General features: G+C 36.3%; 2 long non-coding RNA genes across 3 annotated transcripts in view; one reads left to right on the plus strand and one right to left on the minus strand.

Moving 5' to 3' along the window:
• Positions 1-4,132: 4,132 nt before the first annotated feature.
• LOC123380449 overlaps positions 4,133-13,028 on the plus strand; it is a 79,151-nt gene continuing 70,255 nt past the window's right edge. The window contains exons 1-2 of the long non-coding RNA XR_006586213.1: positions 4,133-4,282; positions 9,960-10,110. This is a non-coding gene — a long non-coding RNA (uncharacterized LOC123380449). The remainder of the gene's footprint in view (positions 4,283-9,959; positions 10,111-13,028) is intronic.
• The window catches only part of LOC111556599, a 29,201-nt gene continuing 26,951 nt past the window's right edge, over positions 10,779-13,028 (minus strand). For both annotated transcript variants that reach the window (XR_002736180.2, XR_006586211.1), the window contains one exon: positions 10,779-11,029. This is a non-coding gene — a long non-coding RNA (uncharacterized LOC111556599). The remainder of the gene's footprint in view (positions 11,030-13,028) is intronic.

A 13,028-nucleotide genomic window follows, 5' to 3' on the forward strand; every position in this document is an offset into this window, starting at 1 on the left:
ATAGACATTATGTAATATGATAGGAAGACATTCATGAAGAAGAAAAGATTTAGGGATTTATTAATTTAGGTATAGTAAGTATTTGAGAGGTTTACAGCTATAGTAGACTTTTAGTTAGGGTAATTGTCTCTCCAGATTTTCTGAAATACTACTTCATAGAATGTTCATACAGTTTGTCCATTAAACCACTACTCTTAAAATATCTAATAAATTTTAACATTGAAGTAAACAAAATACATTTGCTGCCTACCATTGACATTGGGGGGTGGGGGGAAAGAATGAAAAAACAATAAGCCTTGAGAACATATATACCATTTGAAGGATTTTGGAATATGGTAAACACAAGTCAACAAACCTGGGCTACCTAGCTGAGAGTTAATCAGGTTAATTCAGTGACAATATCTGTAATTTTCTTCATTGTAAAGAAGTCTGCATTTAGACTTTTGATTCTATACATCTCCAACATTTTAGGCTACTAATAGGAGATCTTAAGGTTCTTATCACAAGAAAAAATGATAACTGTGAGATGATGGATGTTAACTACATTTACTGTGGGAATTATTTTGCAATATATACATATATCAAATCACATTGTACACCCTAAACTAATACAATGTTGTATGTCAGCTATATCTCAATAAAACTGGGAGAAAAGTAACTAGAGCTTTAACAAAAGAAAACCCTTATAAACCCAAATAAAAGTAAATATTATATTAAAAATAAAATTAATGTATAGTAGACATTATAGTAGACTTATAGTAGACATATAGTAGACTAATAATGTTGCCTTTAATTCTCAGGAAAACCTTAGGGAAATAGATATTATTTCCATTGTATAGGTCATGAGCATGAGATACAGCATCATCACAAGGGAAATAACAAGTTGCGCTAGGATTTGTGCCAGGTCTGACCAAATCCAAGGTCAGAGCCCTTTACACTAACTACCACACAAATTTTCTCTTTAGCCATTTCATAATCTGTTATCAAATGGTATCTATCTCCATTGTTGGAAGGCTCCTGCAAAATAGACAGTTGTGAAAAATAAAAGGATTGGACAGCTGGAACAAAGTTGAGCTGTATTTTTAGCATCTTGGTGATGAGCTCATGCCTTGGGAAGGGATTGATTATACTTACTCCCAAATGTTAAGTACCCATAACTGGCTTGCTATTTTAGATCTTCACACCTGACCACAATTGAAATTCATAATTCAGAAAAATTTGCAAACAGGAGCTTTCTTGGAGATTGTTGTCAGGAGCAATTAACAAGCTATTAACAATATGCACATGAAGAATCTCAGCTGCCTTGATTCCCTGCATGGCATTGCATATTACCCATGCAGAAATACTGAACTGAGAACTCTCAGGGACTGGGGCTAAGAGGAATGAAAAGGTTTTCTCAAACCATGATAATTGAATGTTATAAGACTATGTCACAAACCAATAGTAAGAGAGAGAATTTATGTTGAATGTTTAAGCTTCCCCTTTAATATTATCTCCAACTTCCCAAATGCAGTTTTATTCAGATTGGTTTGAATCATGGGGTGTGGAATAACAGGAAATCCCTATGATATTGAACCTAGAACTCTGTTTCCCTACCTGAGTTGTTGAAAACACTTCCAGGATTGAATACAGGAATTAATTATAGCCATTTTTCTATTGCACCTTCTCTTGGACCAGAAGATCCTTGAAAAATGGAAATTGCAGTCAGAGGAAGTCTGAGATGGCTCCTCCAAAGGTTTGTGAGAGGCAATATATGTAGTGGACAAAACAGAATCCAGAGGAGGACTATGTTAAATTCTCAGCTTTATTGTGTCCTGTTACGTGACAGAGGTAAGTTGTTTAATTTCTCTGTAACTCAGTTTCCTTCTCTACAAAGTGGGGCAATAATTCTTATTTTATTGGATTGTTGTGAGAAATGGTTGCATTAATACAAGTAGAGCATGAAGTAGATCTGCACACAAGTACTTTAAAATCATTAGCTATTATTACCTAGAGAAAAAGACTTCTCAGCTTTTGTGTTCTCTCCAATTCTTTCCAGTTGGAATCTTAGGAAAGGTCGAGGATGGTAATATCTGTGTGGTGCTGCTAATTCAAAATTTCATGAATGACTATATCCAAAAGATAAATTGAAAAGGTTAAGTGGAGGCCAAGATGATCTGGCAATAGGAGATTTGGGTTTTAGCCCTGACACTAAAGACTTGTTTGACATTGCAAAATCTCTTGGGCTGTCTCTTCTCATTAGTTAATTAAGAGTTTGGACTAGGTCAGCATACCCCAAAGCTTGTACTACAAAAAATTTATACTGATGATGATATTCTTTAGAAATATTTTCATATGTGCTTTCATAACCTATAAATCTTCACTATGTACCCTCCAACCCACTGAGTCAATGGCATTGGTCCTCTCAGGGAGAAATTACTCTACCTACAACTAAGTGGTCCTTCTTTAGGTTTAAATCACGGTTGACTTCACTATTTTTTCTAAATCTCTCTAGACAACGGTGTAGAGAATAAAGATTCGTCACAAGAGAAAAGGGATTCCTAAAATTCTGAGCTAATTTTACATATAAAAACACCAATAAGAAAGTCCCTTATGGCTGGCAGAGGGAGCAAAGGGGGAGGGATTCAAATAGGGGAAGCAGACAAGGGATGCATGTCAAGGCATCCACATAGTTGGGGAGTGGGGATAGATCTCAGGCTTTGTTAGATAGCTTGAAGGAAAGTCCAAAGCTTCCCTGATGTGCCAACATGAGGACGAAGCTTCAGGATAAACAATAGCAATAAGTGTAGCTGGGCACAAACAAGTCCTAAGTTTATACTCCTCAACTACCTTCAACTCTGAGCTAGTGTGAAAAGGCTCCAGAATTTCCCATATGCCCCAAGGTGGGTAGGGTAGGGGATATATGGGAAAGTAGCTACATAAAGAACCAGTGATCTTTCATAGAATGACATGACAAAAATGACATAGCGAGAATACTCCATTATGGAAAAGACAGCTGTGGCCAGGAGCTGAAAACAAAACATTTCAATAAAAATGAGTATGTAGCACTAGCAACAGCTTATGTGGAGTCAAGTAACAAATGAAGGCCCAAAAGCCCAACTTTGCCCAAATAATAAATTCTAAGCTAACCAGCCATGTTTTAGCAAACCCCAGGGCAAGGAACCAATGGGTCAGACCAGTCATCCTATAGCAGAGGCTGGCAAGAGTCCAGAGGAAAGAACACAGACCCTGTTGCCAACAGGTAACATAAGCAAGCCCATTTTTACCCTTACAGCCAACTGTCCAATTTGAGAAGATGAGGGAGATAATACAACTTCTTCAACCTTACACCCAGAGAGACAAACTTACCAAAGAGACTGTTTAAACTTGAAAACTCTTGAGATATTTTTGATTGACAGTTAATGTTACCCACACTCCTATACTCACTCTATAGCATTACACTTTATAGTCAAACCATCCATTCAGCAGTGTAAGAGCTCATGAAGACCATTTGATAACAGAAACTGAAGAAGCTAATTATTGTGTGACTAAATCTCCAACTGTATAACACATTCATCTAACATGATGTCCTATTAAAAAGAAACTTCCATATTCACATATATTCAGAAAACATTATGTCAAATACCTTCCTTGTCCACAGATCCATCATTCATATTGCATATTAAAGATTCTGAGACAGCCTACAGGTCAGAAATCTGTTTAGATGTTTTTGACTCCTATTACAGTTTTGTCTAACGCTATTTTCCCAGACTTTACTTCTGGTAACAGATCTCTCTCCCCAAATATTCTATGGCGTAAGGACCGGTTTAGGAATGGGTCTATAACTCAAGCTGGGTCATTCAAATCCCTCAGTGGCATCTTCTGTCTCAAGCTGGTGAGGAACAGCCTTTTATGTTTGCAAACACCAAGAAGAGCAATTTAGAGCTTTCTGTAGTCGTGTCACAGAGAGAAGCAAAGACCCGAGAGTCAGAAAAAACAAGTGAACCGAGGGTTTTAAACCTGGCTGGTCTCTTCTCCTCCTGGTTACAACACGTTGAATTAGAGTTTTTGCTCTTGCAAATAAAGAATCCAAACCAACAATAAGCCACTTAGGTTTTTGTGGTTTGGTTTTTTTGTTTTGTTTTTTTGTGGGGTTTTTTTTTGGATAAATAAATAAATAAACAAATCAAGGAATATACTTTTGGAAATGCTGATTTTAAACATATGATGTCTATTTTTTTTTTCAATTTCTATTATAGGACCAAAAACCTGTAAAGCACAGAAAGGTGACCTCATATCCAAGGTAAGAAATCCTCCCTTGCCAAAGACAGGCATAGTGCTATTTGTCTTTAAAATGCTTTATTAATGAGAAATTTGAATCCAGACATTTTTAAGCCTCCATCAGTGTCCTCCATTACTTCATCATTAATGGAAATGGCAAAATACTCACTAAAAATTACTTCCAGAACATGAAATGGATATTATACTGTTTAAATGGATGTCATATAAAAATAATTTGCTTTAATCATAGCACAACCCATTGCTATGATGCCATATTCTTTGGGAACCTTAGGGATTTCTTCATTTAGAGTAGAATGAATTTTGACTAGGCATAAGTGCTTTTTGCAAAAGAGTAAATTCACAAAACCCAATATGTTGAAAATACAACCAGGTGTGAGTGGCTTTAAAAAAATAAATTATGCCAAGATACATTGCCCAGCTGTGTTTCAGAGTTTCAAGGGATCTTAAGATATATTCAGGCATTGGGGGCTCAATAATACTCAAATTATATTTTCCTGTGTCTTTTGTGCCTAATTTAAAACCTATTTACAAGAGAAATGAAGACATAGCATTTTCTGGCTCTGTATATTTAATTTACTGAAGAATGTTGCTTAGCAAAATTTTTACATGATAGTCATGTAGCTTTTGATAGGAGATGGATTTTTTCAAAATTAACTTATTTTAACCATTAAAAAATGTAAAAACTGAACAACAGAAATTTAAATTCCATTCTTATGGATACATAGTTTAGTGGAAAAGGCCTAAACTAAGCTGGGGCATCTGGTAAAATTGGGTTCAAATTTCAGTCATACCAATTGAGGGGTTGGGTATCTTAAGAAGTTAGCAAACTTCTTCTAATCTCATTAGCTGATTTGTAAAATGGGTATGACAAGGCTGTCAAGAATAATAAGTGATATTATAACTGAAACTGCCTAGTGCAAATCAAGCACTCTTTCCTCAACCTTCTAGTATAGAAATAGAAATAATGGAAGCAAATGGTCCTAGGTGTTCTGAGGACAGTTTTACTTCTCAATTTCTAACTGATTATTTTAAAGTAGTATTTAAATTAACCTCACCATAATTTTGGATTCCAAAAACATTTCAGTAACTCTGTAAAACCACATGTGTACAGCTACCAAATTCTGCAGACATTCAATGAGAATTTATCAGGTTCCCATGCAAGAATGTATGCAAAAGAATTCACATAAATGAGAAAATCTATGTACTGAAGTTTCATCATGTTCCAGGGAGAAACAAAGAAATAACCAGAATATGAGACAACCTTGCTTGAGTGACTCTGGATGGATGTGAATCCTCCTTCTTTTTGGTAAAATCCCCAAGGGGGTTGATATTATCTCCCCTAAACCTGAAGACTCCAAAGCAGGATTGTCTGCTAGAAATAGAAGTCCAGCCACAAACATGGGCCACATATGTAATTTTAAATTTTTCATAAGCTACATTTTATTTTATTTTAACTTTTAATGTTTATTTTTGAGAGAGAGAGCAAAACCAACCATGAGCAGGGGAGGGGCAGAGATAGAGGGAGACACAGAATCTGAAGCAGGCTTCAAGCTCTCAGCTGTCAGCACAGAGCTGGATATGGGGCTCAAACTCACAGACTGTGAGGTTATGACCTAAGCTAAAGTTGGATGCCCAATGAACAGAGCCACCCAGGTGCCCCTATGCCACATTTTAAAAAGGGAAAGGTAAAAGTAATCTTAAAATGATTTTATTTTTATTTTTTTTAATTTTTTTTTCCAACGTTTATTTATTTGGGGACAGAGAGAGACAGAGCATGAACGGGGGAGGGGCAGAGAGAGAGGGAGACACAGAATCGGAAACAGGCTCCAGGCTCCAAGCCATCAGCCCAGAGCCTGACGCGGGGCTCGAACTCAGAGACCGCGAGATCGTGACCTGGCTGAAGTCGGACGCTTAACCGACTGCGCCACCCAGGCGTCCCCAAAATGATTTTCTAATAATAATATTTATATTTATTATGCAATCCACATAAAAATTACTAATGAGATATTTGATTTGGGGGAAGGGGTTAAGTTTTCAAAATCTGATATGTATTTTGCAGTTATAGCCCATTTTAATTTAGACTAATCACATTTCAAGTGCTTCATAGCCACATACCTTTAGCAGCTGGACATCACAGTTTAGAGAATGGGTATGTCACCTAATCACAGCCAAGTGGATGCTCCCACCCAGGAATTTGAATCTTGGGCAAGTAGCACAAAATCTTAGTCAATTAGAATTTCTTATAGTAGTTGCAGTAAAGTTGAGTCCAATTGCATGGAGTAAGATATAATTTGACAGTATCTGTTCACTGATAACAGAGCCAGTCACTGTGTTCTAGGTAAATCACTCTTATAGCACAATTCAGCAATTCTTGGTTATTCCTTAAATTTGCGTGATCTCCATAATGCCATACTAATGAATTTATTTTCTTCTTATATGAAGCAGAATTGGTAATTTTGCTTGCAGTTGGGAACCCAAACTAATACGAAGATATTTTGGAGGAACAAAGTAAAATTAGAGACTTGAAAAGGAATATAAAACTTCTACGGAGTTTTACATTTTATCATAGGTAAAAAGTCAGACAAGTATAAACTGAAAGGATAGACAGGACGTAAAAAGGTGGATATGAAGTAAAATCGCCTACTTCAGCCCTTTGCTCATATGTTTCTCTTTTTGGAGAGGGAGGAATCAGGGAGGCTGTTATTGCATGGAGATTTGGAGGGGGGGAGGAGGAATTACTCAAGAAGGCAGGCAAAGAGGAAGATGAAGCTGAGTGATGTCAATGGGACTGAGTTCTACTCTCTGGTTGATAAAAGTTTAGAAAAGTATCAGGCCGTATAAACTATCCAACAACCCAGTGTCACAGAATAAATATCTATCTGACCTTGTCAAAGTAAATGAGAATAGACATATAGTATCTTTAAAATTTAACACATCTCTAGTGTTTTCGTTCATTAAATGGACTCATTCAGGAATATCAGGTTTTGGGACTGGTTGATGTAATTTAGTAAGGGCTTAACTAAGGAAAATTCACGAAGATCAAACATGTCCCTCGTTTTGTCATTTTCTAGTACCCACCGATTTTGATGGCCCCAAATTTTTTGGCAATTTCAAGACTAAAGACTTAAAACATGGTCAACTGTTATGCTTCAGCACTAATATATTTCTCACTATTGGATAATAATAGAAATCAATTAGCCCAACTTTCATTTTTGCGGAATTGAAGACCTTTAGCTACTAATCTTCTGAGGTTTCATTTTGTTATGGGCTGAATTGTCTTACCCTAAAATACAAATTTTGAAGTCCAATGTTTAAGTTGGATAAAGGAAGATTCTAGTATTGTCAGTAAGGAGAATACAAAGGGAGAATAAGTAAAACCAGAAATGGTTAATTAGTAAGACTGGCTGTACTCTGAGTGTCAGTGTCAAGTTTAGTGATTTTGTGAGGCAGAGCAGAATGGGGCTAGAGGAGAGGTGCCAGTGAGAAGAATTGTTTCCACATACTTTAGAGTTACCCTAAGAGAGGAGATAGTATTGCATTCAACTTCAACTGTAAACACATGAGCCTGATTGTTGTGGCTTGTAAGGGCAGGAATTGGAGCTTTATCTGGCCTGGTAAAGTTAATTTATGATACAGTATAAATATGTGCTCTGTGAGAATTGTTTAGTGAGAGTGTATGATCTCTATGTTCTAGTCAAATCAAGATTAGAAATTAAGTATAATTACTGTTGCTATATTTGTTTCCTAATATCATTGTTTTAGAATATACAAAAGCAGTGCAAATGAGAAAGGTTATAAGAGGACAGTAATGGGCAATACATTTGGGCTATTTAATTCTCAACAATGGTCTTTTTTTATTTTCCAATATTCAATAACAATATAATATCTTTAGTATGATAAACATTTTACACAATGCAATGAAATGGGATGTTATGTGCTTTAAGCAAAGCAGATGGAATAGAAAAATAAAGATGAGAATTGATGGGGTGACAGAGAGAAAAAAAGAGAAAAAAGAGGAGAGTACCCTTTTTTAAAAAGAACATGAGATCATAATGTCATTACATTCCTTTGATACTAACCCAGAGTGAAAAGAAGCAATGAAGTATCACCATCAATATGCTACCAATCTTACAAAATGTTTATCTTTTTTTAATGATTCTCAGCAATTCAAGAAAGTACACATTTTTATTTCTATCTGGGAAGATACTGTGTAAAACTAAATGGTGTACAGGACAAGCTACATAATTTGCAGGAGGCAGTGAAAACTAAAAAATCCTGGACCCCTTATTAAAAATTATTAAGAATTTCAGGATGGAAGATAGCTGAGCATTAAATCAAACATGCAGCCCTTCACCAATAGGACCTGTACAACTGCACAGGTCATGCCCCCAGGAAGCCAGTCCTGCTGATAAGTTTAGGAGTATGACTCATTAGAGATCAGCCATCCATGAACTGAGTTTGAATCATTATGTGTATCTTAGGGTAACTTCTCCTAAGTTATTTTTAGAAGGTGATAAGGATAGCTGTTAAATTCCAGGCCACAGTGTTTCAAGGGACATAATGAAAATCCTGTCACTATTTGTGAGCAGAGCCTTCTGGAGAAATGTATTCCATGAGGTCCCTTTCTCTGGCACTAAAGGGAATTAGCTGATGAACCCAACCCACTTTGCCTAGTTATTGAAGTACAACACCATCATCAGGCACAGTGGCTTGATAGGTGGTATCTTTTCCTTCATTGCAGAATTTTCTTTCTTCCAACATTCAACAAGTATTTTATCAAATTTTATGGAACTTACTGCCAGTCATTTAATTAAAGACCTAAGTTCATTCTCTGTTGTGCTCCCTAACATTCCTAACTGCTGCAAATTACCCTGCTTTATTATCATTTTCTAAAAGAGCCTGAATAAGGACTAACCATCAAAATTTCTACCATGAGTATTAGGAAAAACTTTCTAAACTTTCTAATACATGAGATATTATATGGAAGCAAGATTTCTTTTCAAAATCATAATCAGATAAATCTGACTCACCAAGTCACTTTCTCTATTCTTATACTATAGAGACATCCTTGAGGTTAAAGAAGCCCTAAGGAAACCAGTTTTGCTCAAATGCTTATGGGAACAATATAGAAATAAGCTACCAGGGAGTTATTTCAGTGCTAATTGAAACAAATATTGGATGGAAACACACCTAAATGTTATCTCTGCTTGTATCTGGGAGGAAGGAAAATGACTATTCTGTTTTCCCTTCTTTTTCTAATTTTCCTGTTTCTTAGAGATTATTTCTAATGATTCATTTTACAATATAAGCATTGAGAGCATAAAATAAAAATTTCAACTTCATTAAATGAAATTAAATTGATTGTAAGACTATTATTGAAGAAGCCAAGTAGCAGTTTTATTCTTTGAGGAGATCTTATAACTTGTGTTTGTAGGTACATGTATGTGTAAGAATAAATGTACCCAAATTAATCCCAGCTACATTATACTAATTGCCTAACAAAAGAAGGATAAAATTGAACTTTTCTCCTGTTTTGCTTTATGACACAACACTATCATTCTTTGTGTTCTTCATAAAATGCAGCACTCAAGTACAATGGAAATAGTGTCAAACTGACTGGTATGTGTAGTAAATAATGAAAGTTATCAGTATTCCTGATTTGCTTTCTTTCATTCTAGGGATAAAAGCATCAAGAGGTTGACAAAGATGGTGACATATCAGGCTTCTGAATTCCACTCCTCCCACAGACACACCCAATGGATAACTACCCATGGAGCACTTACATCTGAAAGAAATCCAGAAACCAGCTGAACAACTCCTACATTTCGGGTGAGTGAGAAAATGCCCATATAAAAACAGGTAGGAAAGGCTGAAACACTCTCACCATAGGTCTCACCCCCAGAACAGCAACCTACAATCTGGAGGGAACTCCCAACTCCGAACTTCCCCTTTGGAAATAAAGGATTTATTTCAACTTTTAAGACCCCATCTGAGAAATGGGCCCCTAAAACATCTGGCTTTAAAAGCCAGGGGGGTTTCTTCCTGGAGATGCAGAAGACTATAGCAAACAAAGAAGCAGTTGTTAACAGGCATAGAGTCACTGGTGGCTATACCCCAGGACCCAGTACAGATACGGCAGGCATAATCCCAATTTTCCCAGTCTTTCCTTGAAAGAGGTCCATCTGCATACTTTGAAAACTGCCGCCTGAGGGTCAGGCTTCTAAATTAGTACATACTTAGCATCAGGCCATGATACTCCCTGGGGACAATGAAACCATGTACACCTGTCATGCTGTCTCCCTGCAGCCTGCTGCATGTTGCCAGTATGTCCCTGGAAGGAGCTTGTACACACATCTGAGCCCTAGTTTTTGCAGGTGCTGCCTAAGAGTTAGGTCTCTGGAACACTTGACTCTCACTCACAAGTCCCACAGGACCACAGCAATCAAAGAAGCATTTCTTTTTTTTTATATATGAAATTTATTGACAAATTGGTTTCCATACAACACCCAGTGCAAAGAAGCATTTCTTAACAGGCACAGCAGCAGCCATGGCTATACGCCAGGGCCCAGTGCAGAAAGGCAAGCAAAAGTGCCTATTCCCTTGTTTCTCACTGGAAGAGGAGTGAGTACATTCGTCCCCAGCTGCTGCCTGAGGATCCGGCTTCCGATCAGACTTCATCCAGGCACCGAATGGGATCCTCGCTTGGGATACTGTCTGGTCTTGGCACACCCTCAACCACTGAGAACCACTAAGAACAAAGAAGATGACCTGGACCATCACAAAGCTTTGAGATACAACCAGGAGCTCAGGCCAGGCTGATTGACAAGTTTCATCTCCTATGCGAGTTGGACAGATACATGCAAAAGAATGAAACTGTTGAAAAAAATTAAAAAACAATGAAAATGGACCCCTATCTTATATTATACCCCAAAATCAACTCAAAATGGATTACAGACTTGAACTTAATCTAAAACCAAAAAACTCCTGGAGGAAAACATAAGTGGTAACCTCTTTGACATTGGTCTTAGCCAAAAAAAAAAAAAAAAAAAAAAAAAAAAAAAAAAATTGGGAGGTTTGACACCAAAAGCAAAGGTAACACAAATAAAAATAAACAGGTGGGACCGCATCAAACTAAAAAGCTTCCACTCATCAAAGTTAACCATCAACAAAATGAAAAGGCAACCTATGGGATAGGAGAACACATTTGCAAGTCACAGAGCCAATTAGGGGTTAATCTATAAACTATACAAGGCATTCTTACAACTCAATAGCAAAATATTAAATAATTAAAAAGCACTCAAAGGACCTAAATAGACTTTTTTTCCAAAGACACTCCCACAGTTACATGAAAAGGTGCTCAACATCACTAATCATCAGGGAAATGCTAATCAAAACCACAAAGAGATATCACCTCACACCTGTTAAAATGTCTATTATCAAAAAAAAAAAAAAGATAACAAATGTTGGTGAGGATATGAACAAAAGGAAACTCTTGTAACCTAGTAGAAGGAATGTAAACTGGTGTGGCCACTATAGAAAACAGTATGGAGTTTCCTGTAGAAATTAAAAATAGAATGACCTTAAATCCAGAAATCTCACTTCTTGGTATATATCAAAAAAAGGGTGAAAATTTTTTTTAATGTTTATTTTTTGAGACAAAGGGACAATGTGAGCAGCAGAGGGGAAGAGAGAGACACACACAGAATCTGAAGCAGGCTCTGGGCTCTGAGATGTCAACAAACCCACAAACTATGAGATCATGCCTTGAGCCGAAGTCGGATGCTTAACTGACTGAGCCACCCAGGCACCCCAAAAAAGGGAAATTATTATCTCAAAGAGATATCTGCACTGGCATGTTCATTGTAAAGTTATTTACAGTAGCCAAGCTACAAAAACAGCCAAAGTGCCCATCAATGAGTGAATGTATCTAGAAACTGTGGTACGTAGATTCGATGGAATATTATTTAGTCCTTAAAAAAGAAAATACTGTCATTTACAACAACATGGGAGAGCTTGGAGAGCATTATGTTAAGTGAAACGAGCCAAATAAAGGCAAACACCAGTGTTACTTACATGTGAACTCTTAAAAAAAAAAAGTGGAATTCATAAAAATAGGTTTAAAACGTGGTTGCCATCAGATCTAATATATAATGTGACTGTGGTTAACAATATGTTACTGTATAATCTGTATAATTGAAAACTGCTAAGAGGGTAGAACATAAATTTTCTCACCAATAAAAATAAAATTAAATATATGAGGTGATGGATGTGTTAATTAACTAGATGGGAGGAATCCCTTCACAATATATACTTACATTAAATCATCACTTTGTATTCTTTAAATATCTCATAATTTTATTTGTCAGTTATACCTCAGTAAAGCTAAAAAAATATGCTTGTTGAATGAGGCTATGCATAAATAAGTACTCATACACTGTACCCCAGCCCACACACACATTAATTTATTATTTAACCTTCAGGAAGCCAAGGTTAATGTGTCTTATTCATTGTTTTATGCTCAGAGCTTTCCATAGTCCTTAGTATATGGAAAATGCCCGTTAAATATTTTTTGAAATATTATGGTCTTGGGTTATGGTATATTATAAGCTCAAATAAAAATAGGATTTTTATGAAGCATGCAAAAAGTAAAATTGTGCTTGCGTGTGTTTTAAAAATTCACTAACTGTCCATCTAAAGTACATGAAAAAAGAGAATTCAAAGCATGTTCTGCCATGTAGTATATCTAA

This window comes from Felis catus, chromosome D1 (assembly GCF_018350175.1).
Source record: "Felis catus isolate Fca126 chromosome D1, F.catus_Fca126_mat1.0, whole genome shotgun sequence".
Classification (NCBI taxonomy): domain Eukaryota; kingdom Metazoa; phylum Chordata; class Mammalia; order Carnivora; family Felidae; genus Felis; species Felis catus.